The sequence below is a fragment of the Canis aureus genome, chromosome 1 (genome assembly GCF_053574225.1).
Source record: "Canis aureus isolate CA01 chromosome 1, VMU_Caureus_v.1.0, whole genome shotgun sequence".
Lineage (NCBI taxonomy): Eukaryota > Metazoa > Chordata > Mammalia > Carnivora > Canidae > Canis > Canis aureus.
Genome location: NC_135611.1, coordinates 18,143,498 through 18,160,708, shown reverse-complemented (window position 1 = coordinate 18,160,708; position 17,211 = coordinate 18,143,498). Strand labels below are relative to the sequence as shown.

At 44.3% G+C, this 17,211-nt stretch overlaps 1 protein-coding gene across 12 annotated transcripts in view; it reads left to right on the top strand.

Annotated features, from left to right (window-relative positions):
* The window catches only part of NEDD4L (NEDD4 like E3 ubiquitin protein ligase), a 338,650-nt gene that overhangs the window by 214,877 nt on the left and 106,562 nt on the right, over positions 1-17,211 (top strand). The window lies entirely within an intron of this gene.

Genomic DNA, 17,211 nt, shown 5'->3' with positions numbered 1-17,211 from the left:
GCTTCCTCCCATCATTCCTCTCAGGATAAGAAGCTACTTTTTTGTTTTTTGGTTTTTTTTTAAGATTTTATTTATTTATTCATGAGAGGACACAGAGAGAGAGAGAGAGAGGCAGAGACACAGGCAGAGGGAACAGCAGGCTCCATGCAGGGAGCCCCACGTGGGACTCGATCCCGGGTCTCCAGGATCACACTCTGGGCCGAAGGGAGGCGCTAAACCGCTGAGCCATCCGGGCTGCCTACTTTTTTGTTTGCTTTTCAAAATTCTCTGCCATGTATTTTGCTTCTTCTGAGATCCGGTAAAGGCGGTGCAGTCAAGAATGCATGTGAGGCCGTAAAGATTTCTTTCCACATCCTTAGACTCCACCTTCACTTTTGAAACATTTGGGAGAGAAGTGTAAGCTGTTTTTGTTGGGTTGCTGTTCATTTTCTGGGCACACCTAATTTGTCCAATATGCAGGCACCGTGTGGTTGGTGACCGTGGGTGCTCTAGATGGGGCTTTGTGACCACATCACGGGTTGAGCACATGCACTTGTCGCGCCTTCAGCGAGCTCTCGGGTAACGGGCAAGGTCCTCTACTTCAGACCAAAGTGGTGGGCTGCGTGGCCTTCAGTGCGGATTGTAGGTCCTGCCCTAAGACCATTTAGAGTGCATATCCATATACCCTTCTTAGAGCGAACCCAGAAGACAGGCAGAGAGATGCTTGATCTGCCCCAGCAAGGGCCAGAGTGTATTTCCCCTCCCCGGTGAAGGCGGTGGTAGTGAGGCTGGGCTGGTGCCACCCGTGTAGCCGTTGCAGGCTGGCAGCCTCTGCTTGTCTCTTGGGAATGAGTGCTGGTTGGACCCAGCTGCCAGGCAAAGCAGCCCTGGGGAGCCACCTAGAAGTTGCAGCTTTCCAGCCGTCCCCACCAAAATGCCAGACAGATGGAGTGAAGCCTTGGATGTGCCAGCCCCAGTCATGCCTGACCACAGTCCCAGGAGAGACCACAGGCTGCCCGGTCAGTCTACAGACTCGTGAGAAATGACAAATGGCTGTTATTATTGTGAGCCCTTAATTTTGGACTGGATTGTTAGCAACAGATAACCAAAAAAAGAAGAAAAAACTCCATTTCCTTAATACCCAGTCCTGGGGAATTGAAACTTGGCTCGTTCAACAGAGCCACCTCCCGTAGGTAAGCGTGGTGGGGTGTGGGACGGTGGAGCGCTGGGACAGCTGTTTTCCCGGAAGCTGGAGCAGGGTGGCTGTGTGCAGGATGGGCACACCAAATAGTTGAGGGATCCACTTGGTGTGGACAGCTGACAAACAACTGCAGGGGCCCCGCTGAGCGGGAAGAGTGGGTGTTTGGCTCTCAGCGATGGAATTATTCAACTCAGAGGGAAAAGACAGTTTCAAGAAATGCATCATATCCTTAGAGGCTGCAGAGGAGAAGCTTGCTAAGCCTAGGCCTGCTCCAGCACCCGGTTCTCTGTTCAAATCTGGTTTAATAGGTGGGTAGTAAAGGACTCCTTCCCAATAATAAAGAATGGCTTGATGTGAGAGGTCATCGTCCTCATTCTCTTGCTTCTCCAATGCTAGTGGGCTGCAGTGTCAAGTAAACTTTTATTTACCGTGTCCCATGGGCCTTTGTAGCTGTAGCACTTACAAAAGTGCTTTGCACAGAGTAGGTGCTCAAGAAGTGAGGTTAATTTAGTTTTTATAATAATTCAATTCCTGTTAACATGTGCTTTAACCAGATTTGCTCCAAATCCGCTATTGTGTTTAAAGTCACAACAAACAATATCAGTTGCAAAGCATACCTCTGTACTCTAACACGTGCTCTCCATGTTATGTGATTAACGTGTCCCCCTGCCCCCACTGCCACACACAATTTCAGACCAAAAAAACTGGGGGACAAGCAAAGGATTTCCTATTTTCTTGTGTAATTTGAAAAGAAAAGCTACACAGCAAGTGCTACATCCTGAGCGTGAAGGTGTGCACAGTCCTCGGGCAGTTTGATGCTCCATCTTCGTTCCCAGGGAGTCACAGTGTGGCAGCTGTGGCAGCACCTCCCTGTACCCCAGCATGGCCTAAGTCACCTGTACCCTGTGAGGGCTGTTGTTGGCCAGCCTGTCCCTGCAGTCTCAACAACCGTGGGGCCACACCCCTTACCTGTGACCTGGCCCTATGGGTCATAGGTCTTTGATCTGGAGAAGGATGAGGACAGGAAAACTTTGAGCATCTGGGAATCGCAGCCTTGGCTGTTCATTAGACTCACCCCCTGGGCAGCTGATGGCAACGGTGACAGAGTCTCATCTTGTCCCTCCTCCTTCTGGCACTTGATGGACCCATGCCAGCAGCAACAACTTGTGATTTGAAGTCTTTGGTCTCTTTAAATTTTTTTTTTTTTTTAATGATAGTCACAGAGAGAGAGAGAGAGAGAGAGAGAGGCAGAGACATAGGCAGAGGGAGAAGCAGGCTCCATGCACCGGGAGCCCGATGTGGGATTCGATCCTGGGTCTCCAGGATCGCGCCCTGGGCCAAAGGCAGGCGCCAAACCACTACGCCACCCAGGGATCCCAAGTCTTTGGTCTCTTTTCACACTTCTTGTACTAATGTTCTGTTAAAGATCCTTCATCAAGTCAATAGGAAGAAAATGAGTACTGACTTTAGGTTTTGTTTACAGTTTAAAAAAAGTCTCCTGGAGTATATTAAATAAAACAGTAGATTTAAGGTCCTTTTTCTGCCACTGCCGTGACCCATTACAGTTTTCAGTGTCCACTTCCATATGTGTGAGATGACATCACTTGCATTAGAGTCTCTGCGAGGAGTAAGTGGCATATTCCTTTATACACACGTCCTTGTGCTTTACAGATGTGGCTCATTATATTCGTGATAATAGGCTTACTAGAAAATGTCAAGGTTTTGTGGGGGGGGGGGGGTCGTTTGTTTTTTTGGCCCTAGGATGAATTGAGAAGGATTTTAGGCTGAAGCCATTAAGGAAGGACACACGCTGTCATGAACGAAGTCAGCCTGAACTGTGCACACATCGCTGGCCCTGAGTATGTCATTGTTGGAATGTGTTGGGTGTCTATGGTTACGAGCTTTGATACAGTCGTGCTAAGGCATTTTGATCCTGTAGACCGTGTCCTGCTATTGATCAAACATTTCTGTGTAGAGGGACTTTGTTTTTTCCCTGGAGAGTATTTATTTCTCAGTGCCAGGCTCCAGGCTGGCTGTGTTACCCGAGGCTGTCGCTTGCCAGACATGCAGCCGGGTCAGAAGGGGGAATTTATGGCAGGTCTCCGTGAGAACACTTGTTGAGAAGAAAGGGTACTTGGCTTTTGAAGGGGGAAGTATGTTAGCCTTGGCTTCTCTGGGCCCACTCTGCCCTTGGGGGCTTTGATCTGAACTCATCATGTGGGGCCCTCTCGGTAGAAAGGAAAGAAAAACGCTTTGAAAATATAAGCAACAAATAAAATAGAGGGTGGTAATTCTAGAATAATCCCCGAGGTAGCAGAGAAAGGCAAGTTCTAGCTTGCTGGGGGTGGAGGTGGGAAGGGGCACGTGGGTGGAGCCGTACACTCCCAGATGGGACTGTGTCCGGTTGGTTAGAGGAAGGCTGGTGCAGTGAAAAGAAAGGTTGTTGACCAAGCTACTTGTTAATGTGGTGGATCTTGACTTGTAATTGTGACTGTTAGTCCTTTTCCAATAGGTAGTTGCTAGGTGTTAATTGGCCAGGTCATTGGTTACATTTGCATTTCTGCCCTGCTCTTAAGTGGGTATAAATGGGGTGATTAAGAATGAATAAAAATCTTTAAAAAAAAATTGTGGTTTTCAGGCTTGGCTGCTTCTAAGGTGGTTGTTATTGTTTTTTTGTTTTTTGTTTGTTTGTTTTTTTTAACATTTATTTGTTCAGGAGAGACACACACAGGGAGGCAGAGACCTAGAGGGAGAAGCAGGCTCCCTGTGGGGAACCCGATATGGAACTCGATCCCACAACCCCAGGATCATGACCTGAGCCACCCAGGGTCCCTGCTTTTAAGGATTTGCAGAAATTCACCAGAATTTCATTTTTATTGTTTTTAACTTTTAGCAGCTATGGAGGTGGATATTCTACATTTACACATATAAAATGTATAATGATAAAATATCCTGTGAATATATTTTATATTTTGAGATTCTTTATATGCTGTTTGAAACACACTGATATATTCTACTAGCTTATTTTCAGCTTCTTCTGGATCCCTGTAATATTTTAACTGGTTGGATTAGCTAGGGCAAGTTCTAGTCAAAAACATCAATTTTTATAAGCACCCCAGGTGGTCCCTGGTCCACTTCGAGAAACCTTAGTCTAACAAATATTGAACGAAAACTCATAAAAAAGACTCATAAAGACTCTAAAAACTTAAGAAATACTTTCTTCCTAGATTTCATTTTCAGCTACAGTGTCATTGTTAGAGAAATATCAAAGAAGCCCTTTTTTTTAATGACCAAAAAAAAACAAAAAACAAAACAAAAAAAAACCCGTTGAAGTGCGTCCATAGTCCTGTCCAATTCTTTGATAGCATTGAACCTCAGGTAGGCCTAAAAAGTTAAGAGGGGGCTTTCTCTTCATTGGAAATCTGCATATTTCACAACTGACAGCTTATAATGTAGTTGGTTCTGGAATTTGGGGTCTGACTTTTTTTTTTAAGATTAATTTATTCATGAGAGACACAGAGACAGAGGCAGAGACATGGGCAGAGGGAGAAGCAGGCTCCCTGCAGGGGGCCCGACATGGGACTTGATCCTGGATCCCCAGGATCACGCCCTGAGCCAAAGGCAGATGCTCAACCGCTGAGCCCCCCAGGCGCCCCTGGGGTCTGACTTCTAAGGGTGGCCAAAGCCATTTGAAGATCAGGCACCTTAACTCTTTATCCACGTCCACCCGGTGGCCAGGCCTTGCCCGTTGTGCTGCTTCCAGTGGCCTCTCCCCTCTTGACCCCTCACCCCCCCCCCCACTGTGTGGCAAACTTCCGAGCTAGGGCAGTGAGTGGTTTGCTAACTGGGGAGTCTCCTAACCACCTTGGCGGATGACCCCTCTCGTCCTTCTTGCATGTCGCAGCCCAGGAAGGAGCATGATGTCCCCAAGCCCACAGTCCACAGAGTGGCAGGCCCTTCCCGCTGAGGTCAGTCCCCCTATGCTTCCCGCACGCTCCTCCCCGCATGCACCCCATGGCCTGTGCTCTCGGTGCCCCCCTCCCCTCTCCCAGGAGACCGTGCTCCCAGGTGTGCCCCTCTCCTTGCTCCTTCCACCCCATCGATGTGTGCAACCCCGCCTTCTCTCAGACTAGGTCAAAAAGTTTAAAAGACGAGTTTGGAAGTTTTCAGAATAAACTGCTCACGCAGCAATGATCCGTTTGGCTTCTTTGACTTAAAAAGTAAAACGTGGGGATCCCGGGGTGGCTCAGTGGTTTAGCGCCTGCCTTGGGCCCAGGGCATGATCCTGGAGTCCCAGGATCGAGTCCCGCGTCGGGCTCTCTGCGCGGAGCTTGTTTCTCCCTCTGCCATGTCTCTGCCTCTCTCTCCCTCTCTCTGTATCTCATGAATAAATAAATAAGTAATCTTAAAAAAAAAAGTAAAACGTGTATTAGTTCTTCCTGTGCGGGAGTCCAGGACGGTAGGGCCCTGGCGGCAGAGAGCTCCCACTGGGGGAGAGGCAGACACAGGGACGCGCAGGACAGCGGAGGCTCTGGACGCAAGTGGCGTTCAACCCAGAGGACGACCGGGCTCCAGGCTGCGGCTCCGCACAGCCGAGGGTCCAGCAGGCTGCAGAGAGCGGCGCGAGTGGGTCTTGAACGCGTGGGGCTTAGACCCGCGGACAGCGCGTCTGGCAGGAGGCCTGGGACGGCGCGTAGAAGCCCGGTGGGCCGGCGGGGAGCGAGGTGCTGGGCGACAGGCGGGGGCGCCGCGGACCGAAGTGGCAGCAGGTACAGACAGAGATGCCGATGGCCGGGGTGTCAGCTTGGTTTGTGGGCGCCAGGGCCTGGGAGCGCCCCTGCGCCCTTCGAGGGCTGCCCCTCTGCGTCGTTGCCCAGGATACGGGATGGCGTGGAGTCCCCTCGATTTGACCAGAATTTGTTGTGTCTTCTAATTCAGGAGCCCGCAGACTTCCCTGTGCAGGGCCAGAGCGCACACAGGTCAGGCCTCTGTGTAGAGTCGTCGAGAACAGCCTGCTTATTGCACATGGTTGGTTGTGAAATACACAGATCGTGGAGAGGAAGCCCCGGAGTTTCTGGTCCGTGCCCTAAGCGGGGCTGGGGGTCCTTGGCAGGAATCTGCATCCTCCATCCCCGAAATGCGCGCTCTGCAAACGGGGTTCCATTGCAGCTGAGGGTCTGCAGCGCATAGGACTGACATGGGTGTCAGTTTTTTAAGCTAGGCAGGGCCTCCCAGGAGGCTGTGCAGTGTGCCTGCGGACGGCGCCCTTGTCTGCCCGTCGTTGGCACGCAGAGCGCGGGGAGCGAGCGCGGGGAGCCGGTGGGGCCGGCCTGGGGGCGGGCGTGGGCCTGGCTGGGCCAGCGCAGGGCACCGTGCAGAGCACGGCGGAGGTCGGAGCAGGTGCCAGGCTTCCTCCTCTGATTTGAATCAACAAAGAAAAGCCCGTGGGCACTCCAGAGGGTGCTCGGGTGAGGGAGTTAGGCATAAATACAAGCCTGTGGGGTTGGGGAGTCGTATAGACTCCCCACTTGGACAGGCTGACTCATGGAGCCCTTCCAGAAAGCTGCTGGTGTGTTTTTTTCGGTGGGAAGTTAGGGCAGCAGAGCTGGAGGCAGAGGGAGCACAGAGAATTGTAAATGAGGGCTGAATCCGGGAAATAGTCCTTTTAAATTATATTAAGGACATTTTTCTTTTTTTTTTCTGCATCCAAACACGATGTATGTTCATCGTAGAAAAATCCAAAAGTAGGAAAGCCAGCATTGCTCATGCTCCTATCACTCAGGGGTGATCAGTGTTCCTCCTCTGCTGCCTATTTGAGAGGAAATTTCAAAGATGGAGTTTAGTGGAAGATTAATCAAAAAATGGTCGACTTCATAATTAATTCCTTTCTACTTCTGTCACACTTCCTAAACTCTGCTGTAATTTCAATTCTGTACTTCTGTCCTTTTTTTTTTTTTTTTTTTATCTGGAAGGAACAGGCCCAAGGAAATGGCAAGACTTCCAGGGGAAGCGTTGCTGTGCAGAATGTTAAAACCCATGGAGGTGGCTTTTGTTTCCTATTCAGTAATTATCTGCCTACTTTCCATCTTGGTTTTCTCTTCACTTTGACCTCCTGATCCCCTTGTTCATAAGATTTCTGTCAATCATTCGGCAGTCATTTCTCCTCCTAGCCCTCCATGCCTGCATACGGTCCTGGGTGAGCAGTGTTTCTTGAATGAATTGGCAAAAATTTCCCCGTGTCTTTGGAAAATCATGTTGGAGGAAAAAAAAATACCTGTCGCCTTTCTTAGTACAGTACAGGGACCTGTTGAAGCAATTTTAAAATTAAGTTTAAGAAACTTAATTTTTAGTTTAAAAGGTAAAGTTGGTGGAAGTCTTTATTTTATAATTCCAACAAAATGTCAGAGTGAGTGGTACTTAGTTTCTGCCTATTTTTCCATCTGTTCATCGGATTTCTGGCAACAGGGAGTGTTTGTAGCCTGGTTAAAATGCCATCTTTCGGCTGGTAAATCGAGTTCTTCCACCATAGAGCAGGGTCAGGAGCTCTTTCTAAAAAGCTTGACCACTTCTCATGATCTTAAGTGAACTATTTTTCCCTCTGTTTGGTTTTAAATGCCACTAAAATCTGTACTCCAAGAAACTTGAATGTTAGTTGCAAAAAAAAAAAAAAACCCAAATTATTATTTGCAGTGACTAAAATTCAGTAAAAGCTACGTCAGTACCTTTGGGATAAGATCAATTGAGTTAAGTAAAAAATTGCATCCACTGAGTGGTGGAGTGAGTGAACAAATGAATTTTGGTTTTGCGTGGCTTACATTAGGGAGCTCACCTGACGGGGCTTGATGCGTTTAGCTCTCTTGCAGGTTTGAGTGTCTGGTTGGGTGTGAATGTTCTCCGTGGGTAGAGCAGAGTGGCTCAAACTGGTATAACATTCTGCAGTTAGGTCTGTTAACTTTGTACGGATTCATGTGCTGGACTTCCCCTCCCTGATTACGTAAGAAAGAGAAACTCAGGGAATAGGGAATTCCCATCTGTGTCGGACTGTGTGTTGTGCTTCAGAAACAAAAATCTCAGTGGAGGGGACCCCAAAGATTTATTTCCTTGTTCATGATACGCGTCCAGCATTTGTTAGCTGGGGGACGGTGTTCTTCGTGGTCACTGAGAGCCCCCATGGTCGTGACCTCTAATTTTAGTGTGTGCTTCCACCAGCACTGTCATAGGGGAAAGAAACATGATATATTGTCCATTTCTCTTGAGGGCTTCTACCTAACTTCAGGATGGGGAAGCGAACGCCTATCATTGCCCAGAAGGAAGAGAAATGAAATATTTGAGAACAGCCTTTATGACCGCAATACACCCCATCCATCCACCTTACTGAACATGAGGCTCTAGGGCAATAAAAAATCTTCCTCTTACTACAAGGGTCCTGGCAGGCAGTCTCCCAGCCAGGTGCTGGTGCTCCACAACATACACTTGATTCATGAGAAATCCCTTTCTAGAAAGCAGTTTACCTAGCCACTTCATCATTATTAGTTGTTGTGGGTGGAAGATAGGTTGAAGTCCTAACCTCAAGAGCATAAAGATGTGACCTTATTTGGAAAAAAGGGCCTTTGCAGATGTAGTCAAGTGAGGATGGGACCGTTCAAGTGGGCCCCAATTTAATAGGCCTGGTGTCTTTATAATAAAGGGGAATTAGGGCACACACAATGAAGACAGAGGTCAGGGTGATGAAACAGAAGCCAAGGGTCACCAAAGACTACCAGCAAACCTCCAGGAGCTGGGGGGAACAGGCAGGGAACCCATTCTCCTTCATATCCCTCAGCCAGAACCAGCCCTGCCGACACCTTGATCTCAGACTTCCAGCCTCCAGAACGATGAACCTGTGACGTTTCTGTTTAAGTTGTAGAGCTGGTTGTACTTCAACCTTAGCAAACTCATCCTCTCATCAACATGCTTTGTATCATTTTTCCTGGGTCTGGCAAGCATAACTGCTGGGGAAATCAAGACAACAGCCACCTTGGGGAAGTTTGAGTCCCGGCCAAGATGAAGACTAATGCTGCTCTCGGAGAAATTCTGTTTGAGTAATCTCCTTGATTTATTCCCCCATGAAAGTAGCTTTTAGCAAATGTTCCTCATCTCACAACCCTGAAAATGAAAAGTAAAATATGTTAGTGAAAACTCAGTCTTAGCGAGAAGAGGAATTTAGGGACCGTACTAGCGACGTGAACCATCTCTCTTTATTATACTATTGCAGGTGGTTATCAAGAGAGAAAATGTTTTTGTGGGATCAAAGCTTTGGGCGCCTCCATGATGGGGGAAGGCAGAAATGTATATAGGTACAAGTGCCAGCGGCTTCCATCTGCAGTGCTTTCTGTTGTGGCAACATCTGGTCTTTGGGGCAGGCTGATTTTGCATCATCTGTTACTCTCCGTAAAGAGGCTTTGCCAAATACTTAATTTATTGCTTTGAAAAACTTTTATGTAATTGATGCTTACAAATTAAACTACCTTGCTGAACTCTATGTCTGGATATTTTGTTTAATCATAAACCTACTTTTTCACTGTCACCATAGAGAAGGATGCTGTGGACACTGCCGGGCATCCCACTTTTGAACCTCCAGGTCCTGTGTAAGCCGATTGCTGCATGACCAGGTGCCAGGCTGTTAACTTCTGGGGGCTGGGCACCTCCTGTGGTCGTGTGTGTGTGTGTGTGTGCGGTGATGGGGCATTCCTATGCTTGCTTTCCTCTCTCTACATACATCACTTATGCACACAGTGTGTCCCTAGAATGCGTGCTAATATCTTTCAGGGTCAGGATCTACATAATATAAAAAATTCTGAGTAGATGCTTTAAGCAAAGGCTTTGTTCATTGATCAGTGCTAGGAAAGGAGGTGCTAAGTGGTTACCAAGCTAACCCCAGATTTCATGTGTCTCCTTACCTGATGCTTCTGGTGCTGAGGCCTCCTGACTAGTGGTAAAATGGTTTGTCTCCAGTAAGTGGACCATTCTGGCTGTCCCGAGAAGCAGGCTCAGCAGTGAAATGCTGTACACAGACGGGTTTTGAAGCACACAAAATCCATGTGCACCTATGTTCTTGATGCCCTTGTATCCACTGATTGGAAGTCAACATTTCAAAGTGGTAGATAGAATTCTTACTGAATTCCAGATGTGTTTGGATGGTGCCTGGATTTTTTTTTTCTTGTAAAGATCTGCGTGTATTTCTTTATTTTACTCTTTTGGGGTTTTTTTGTTTTTGTTTTTAAAGACAAGTTGTATCTGATTATGTTCCCATGACCATCATAATGAATGCTTTTTAAAGTGAGTAAATGCTGTTCTGTTGGTTAATTCCTTACCGTTTTAGAGTTAATAAGTTAAAGTCAATAAATTCTGGTCTTTTTTGGGGATATATGAGCTTTCCTGAAATTACATGCCCAAGCTGTTGTTGAAATACTTTTGTTTGTTCTAATTAACTAAATACATTAGACTTTCCTTCTAGCCACCAAAGAGGAAGGGATAATATAGCAAGAGTACTTCTCGAAAATTTTCTCAGCCAGGGGTGTGATAGTTCCTAGTGGTTCATCTTGCGCTAAAAGAGTGGTAATAACAGCAATTGGACTCATTGGAAGAGAGCATTATAGGCTAACGTAATTATCCTGCTTTTCAAACTTAATTGCAAAGCATCTCTTGGTTGTCATGTTGCAGAAGCTGATTTAAAGATTCAGTTTGAGGTTTTACATGGCTGAATGATGGCTGAAAGAATCAAGTGGGCTGTTTCTTTGTAATTTGAGATCATCTTTTATCGTTTCTCTTGATGGCCAAAATGAAGATTGATCTGCATGTTGGCCTGTGGCTAGGTGGTCTTCAACCCAAAAACTTGGCTAAAGCTCTGTTGGGCCCTTCCTCATTCCAGTACCGAGTTAATCAGGGAATTGTAGCATAGTCACTTAGGGCAGGGAAAGTGAAAAAAATTAATTCAGGGATTCTAAAATGTCTTTGAGAAATAGCAGGCTTGTTCTTACACTGTTGAAGCAATTCCTTGGGATATTATAGCGCTGTTTGGAATTCTATTTCAACGGTGTTCGTATATTTCTTTTTGTACAACCTAAGGATGGCCATTGGGCACAAAGTCATCCCCTTTGTGAAGGGGAGCTTCTGTTTTGGCCTCCTTCTGCTCTTTTCCACAGAGGCTGTGCTTCTGCCTCACATACCTCTAGAGGATTATTATGTACCAAGGATTGTGGACTCTTTCTCTCCTTTAACTAGATACCACTTGGCTTTATCACTACTTGGGTTTCTATTTTTTTCTTTGTTTGTTCTCATTATATAACCAACCAGTCGAGCTGTCTCCCTGTTACTAAGCAGCTCTACCCAAGGAGCACTGCGCGCACTCACAGGTGAGGAGTTTTACTGCATTCGCAATGAACGTGTCTTCATGGCAGTCTTCCTGGTTCATGACTTTTCACTGTCATCATTCCAAGTTGAAGGAGTAGACCCTGCACTCAAGAAGTGGGCGTGCTATTGGGAAAGCTAAGACTAGCATCCCAAACGTTAGATAACATATACTCGTTTGTGGAACTCTACCAAAGTTACGGCTGTCCGTGTGTATACGTCCGTGCTGAAAACCAGTATGTTAAGATGTATCCTTTGTTTTTGCCTTACTGCCCTTAAACTGAATTTCAACCCTCTTGTTTATTACTTAAGGAAAAAATATAAAAACCCAGTTCATACTACAGCAAATTATCAAGGCTTTATAAACAGTTATTCTGAGAGCTATAAGTTTGATATTTTGAGTTTATACTGATCTAGTGGTGTTTTCCAGGAAGCCTGTGAACATTTCTTTACAGTCTGATCCTCATTGCATTTCTTTGTGATTTTTTGGTCATGTGAAGAAGTATCTTCAAGATGGGATATCCTTGTATAGTGGGCTTATTGATGTATTAAATCCACAACCGATAGTATTCTTACTAATTTTTGGTGTTAAGTTTAAGAGAAGTCATAAGTGGGGGGTGGGGGGTGGGGGGAGGGCTCCTTAAAGTAATTTTTAGTGAGCTGAAATTTTTTTTTTTTATCAACTTCAATTCCTTTCCCTTGCTGTCCTAGATAACTGAGATTTAAGGTACATAAGATTTCTTTAGATTTATCTTAATTTTATAATTATTCTTAATAGTGCTGCTTATTCTTTCCATCTAGTTCTGTGCCCCTCTAAATCTCTTTAATCCAGCTGTGTGGGGCACCTGGTGGCTCAGTCGGCTAAGCATCTGACTTTGGCTAAGATCGTGACCTCGGGGTCGTGAGATTGAACCACATGTCGGTCTCTCTGCTTTGCAGGGAGTCTGCTTCTCTCTCTCAAAATCTTTTTAAAATATCGATCTGTGCTATCCCATTACTGTTTTAAGTTAGGTGTAGTCATTTCGGTGTACTCCAATTAACTTTCTTCTGGTTGGAGCCATAGACCTGTTTCTGTTTTCATTACTCTGACCCACATGATGAAAGAAGTAAATCTGTACATGGAAAGAATGTTGGTGAAGATGCCCAGGAACTTTCTGGGTTTTATATGCAGGTTCATTCGTTCTTTTGTCTCATTTTCACTCATTTGCTCAGCATCAACCTCACTTGCCACCTAGTACTATGTATTGAAGGTAACACAATAAATACTTGTGGATTGAAGGAATAAATGAAATATGTCTGTGACCCTTAATGGGAAAATGCAGCTCTTTCTATGTGTCAGTCTCAGGAAAAATGATCTTTTATTTCTTCAAGTTTTTCTGCGAATGCCTAAACTTTGCCATGTTGTAGGAGTGACTATGAGTTGTTACTTTTGTTTTGCTATCAGGAGGTTCGGGGGTGGGAGTACCTCTTTAGGTACATGTGTTTACTATTCTAAATTGCTAGGATTGTTGGAAAATACCCAAAAATCACCGGGCAAACTGACATCTTTTACCTCCTAGATTTTTCTAATATTGGGTTACTTCTCATGTCTTCAGCCTTCTCCTGAGGCCAGGCTCTGGTACCGCTCAGTTAAGACAGAAATCAAAAGTGGCGGCTGCCGGGGTGGCTCAGTGGGTTAAGCATCCAGCTCTTGATTTCAGCTCAGGTCGTGATCTCAGGGTTGTGAGTCCAAGCCCTGCTTTGTACTTTGCTGGATGTGGACCCTGCTAGGGATTCTCTCTTCCTCTCTACCCCTTTTCTACCCACCCCTCACTCATATGCTCTCATGCTCTCTCTCTTAAAAGAAGAAGAAGAAGAAGAAAGAAATGGGTGCCTGGAAAAAATAAAAATAATAAATAAATAAATAAATAAATAAATAGGTGCCTGGGTGGCTCAGTGGGTTAAGCATTTGACTCTTGATCTCATTCAGCTCAGGTCTTGATCTTGGGGTTGTGAGTTCAAGCGCCACATTGGGCTACATGCTAGGCATGGAGCCTACTTTAAAAATGACACAAAAACGTAAAAAAAAAAAAAGATTACCTACAAAATCTATACAATAAATAGCTCTCATTCAGCCATACTGGATGCTTCTAACTCCTATCTAGGAGAAATTCTAGATTAGTCCAATTTGTAAAACTGACTTTCCCCACGCTAGAATGGTTATTAAAACCTGTCCTCATTTTTCCAAATGATTCTTTCCAAGAATCAAATACTTTTCATCAAGCTATTTTATTAAAGCAGATTATGGAAATTAAATACTAGGTGAGCCATATTTCTGGGTGGTGGTTCCCTTATGTTTTTCAACACTTTGCCTTATATGTCTCATTCAGCCAGTGTGTTTAATGAGCAGTTATCTTGATGACACCCTAAGTAGAACATTTATTAAGTATAGTCTCCTCACTTCTGAAAAAAAATTAACTTCTCTGTAGCAGTACATAATTTCCATTCTTAAAGCTCTTAAGTATTTATGCACATTTCAGAAATACCAGAGCGTTTTGCGTATAGGTACACTTTCTTATCTAAGCAGGGTCAGCAAATTTATTTAAGTCTAGAGTGATAAAGAATATACATTTTGGTCATTGAAACCTTTCCATAGTCAACCCTAAATTATTTTTTGCTAATTTAAGTATATAAAATAAACTCTACAAACATTTTCTGAATATGTCTCTACAGAAGTGCTGAGTTCTGTAGAATGTAGGAGAGACCACTCTCATCCTCAGACTTTCAGGGAACCATCAACACTCCAGTAAAGGTGTGATGTTCCAGACATTTGTTTGACATCTGTGGAACTGTGCTGTCCATCTCTGAAAAATGAATTTTATAAAGTAGTTCTTAAACAGTTTATATAAAATACCACGTTCTTTCAATTTTTTCTGCTTGTTTGCATTTAATTTAGTCAGCTTGTGCCGATGGATGTGTCTTAGAAGGGCATTCTGTGAAAATAATAAATCATCCTCATATAGTTTGTTCATTTTTAAAAGATTTTATTTATTTGACAGAGCACAGGCAGGGGGAGCTGCAGGGAGAGAGAGAAGCAGACCCCCCACTGAGCAGGAAACCCGATGGGGGACTTGATCCCAGGACCTTGGGATCGTGACCTGATTCCAAGGCAGTCACTTAACCGACTGAGCCACCCAGGCAACCCTTAGTTTATATTCTTTATCCTGTTCATACCATGGCCTCTAATAACAAAGTGTTCCAGCATGCGGAAAAGTGAAACCCAACACACACAGGGCTTCACAAAGTTAACAATCATCCCAGTGGCTCTGGATGTTGAGTTGATGGCCAATCCACAGCCCATAGTCGTGCTAATGAGATGAGTCCCTTTAAGTAAGCTTTCAAGTATTAAACAGCCGCTATGCTAGACACTGGGGCTGCAGTGATGAAGACATGAGCTTTTCCTCATATGTATTACCTGCATTTGGGATTTTCATGTATGGGAACCAGTGGAGATTTTCCCAGAAGGCCAAGGATATATGGGAACATCGAATTGTTCTTTGATGGTAATTATATAAGCTTTTTTTCTGGTGCAGAATGAGCAACTGCAGCCTAACATTGACACAAAAGGAATTTGGTGTGCTGATATTTAATTGAAAAGCTAGGGGAGCTATTTTAAAACCCTTCTTTAAGTTTTTAACCGAACCCTTATAGTTTGACAGTGTTCAAGTTTAAGTTTGTCCTCATTTAACTTTATCCTGTACAAATGCTAAGGAGCTTAAGCAAGGTCTATATGTTCAAAAAGGCAGCTCTTAACCCAGCATGAAATTCCATTCTTATTTATTTCTGTTTGCCCACTGCCAAAGAATTCAGACAACTGCATGCTTGACTTACAGACAAATAGAGGACAAAGCTTTGGTCAGTAATCGTGTTTAAAAGATGGAGCTGAAATAAGTTTATGTAAAATAAATTCACACGAGGAAAGAAAGCAAAATACACCATTACTCTTCTAATATTTGCTTCCTGCCCATGGGGTCCATCGAGTGGAATTGATGTAGGCATCCCAGAGGATGCCATCAACCTGTAGGTGACATTTGTCCACCCGATCAGGAGTTCACTTCCATACTACAGGACATTTCTGAGCAAATTAATTAGGTTCTGACTTTATATCTCAAAATCTAAACTCCAGTCCACAGTGCTTTTCATGTTCCTAGGCTATCCCCATACAATTTTGGTATGTGAATATTTTTGAGGGGCACCTGGCTGGCTCAGTGAGTGGAGCACATGACTCTTCATCTCAGGGTCGTGAGTTTGAGCCCCATGCTGGGTGTGGAGCCTCCTTAAAAAAATTGTAAATATTTTTGAAACCGAGGCCTGAAAGAGTTTTGTAGTACATACTTCCTCTTGCTTCCTTATGCAACATACATTTTGTCAAATAGAAAACCTTAAAACCGATAGACAATTGACTCCGTGTGCTGGAGTTTTCATTCTGGTGAACATCCTTTTATAAGTCGTGTGTGCACGCGTGTCTTTGTTTTGCTGGGAAGAACAATGAGTAAGGGGACTCCTGGGTGGCTTAGTGGTCTGCCTTTGGCTCAGGTCATGATCCCGGGTTCCTGGGATCGAGTTCCGCCTTGGGCTGCCTGTGGGGAGCCTGCTTCTCCCTCTGCCTGTGTCTCTGCACCTCTCTCTGGGTGTCTTATGAATAAATAAATAAAATCTTAAAAAAAAGAAAGAAAAAGAACAGTGAGCCAAGGGGAGAGCTCTTTTGCTCTTTCTAACACATATGGTGGGAAGAATTCTCCTAGAACTGTCAAAAAAAAAAAAAAAAGGTAATAATGATAATCATGTGCCCTGTTCATCCTCTAGATTCATTTACAGCCGAGCATGATCTTGAATATTACAAGGAAATAAGCTTTTAAAATCGAATTATGGTAGAACTTTGCCAATTCATGCCTGACTAATTTGCCCACCCAGTAAGTAGTTCTTACTGAAATCTTGCTGTTCTTCTACTGACTTTGAGAAAAATGTAATAATAGGCTCTGGGGAAGGCTCATGTTCCTCCTCCTTTCAAGGTTCATTGTGGAAAATATAATGCTATACCTTAAGGTATGATAAACAAATAAAAGAGAACACAAATCTTATCTAGCAAACCATGAGGGGAAAGAAAGCATCTGCTGAAAGGCTGGGTTCTGTCTTCTATCTTATTTTTAACTGTAGGATGTTTTTATGAAAACTGACCATAAATTTTCATATTGTAAAATAAAATTATATAAAAGCAATAAACTGTAGAGATAAATGTCAGAGAGCTTCTGTAAGGCTGTGAGGTTGCTTTTAACATGATTTAGTAAGACTTTTATGACAGAATTTATTCTGTCGTGAAAGTGACTTGTCTATAGTTTGTATGTTGCCTGCTGAGATCTTTGGTTTGTTGTTCACAAAGTAAGTTTTGATTCAGTATCAAAATTGACCTCATTTCTAAAACTCTAGTAGATACTAACCAAACATGTACCAGCAGTAAGGTTTTTAAATTGTATTTTATTGAGGTCCTAATTAAAGTGTCTTAAACCTTGAATAGTCACTGTATAACTTTTTCTGCAGTGGAGAAAAATATTACTAACTTGCTACCAAAACCCTAAAGGCTCAAATAAGTAATGTGATTTATA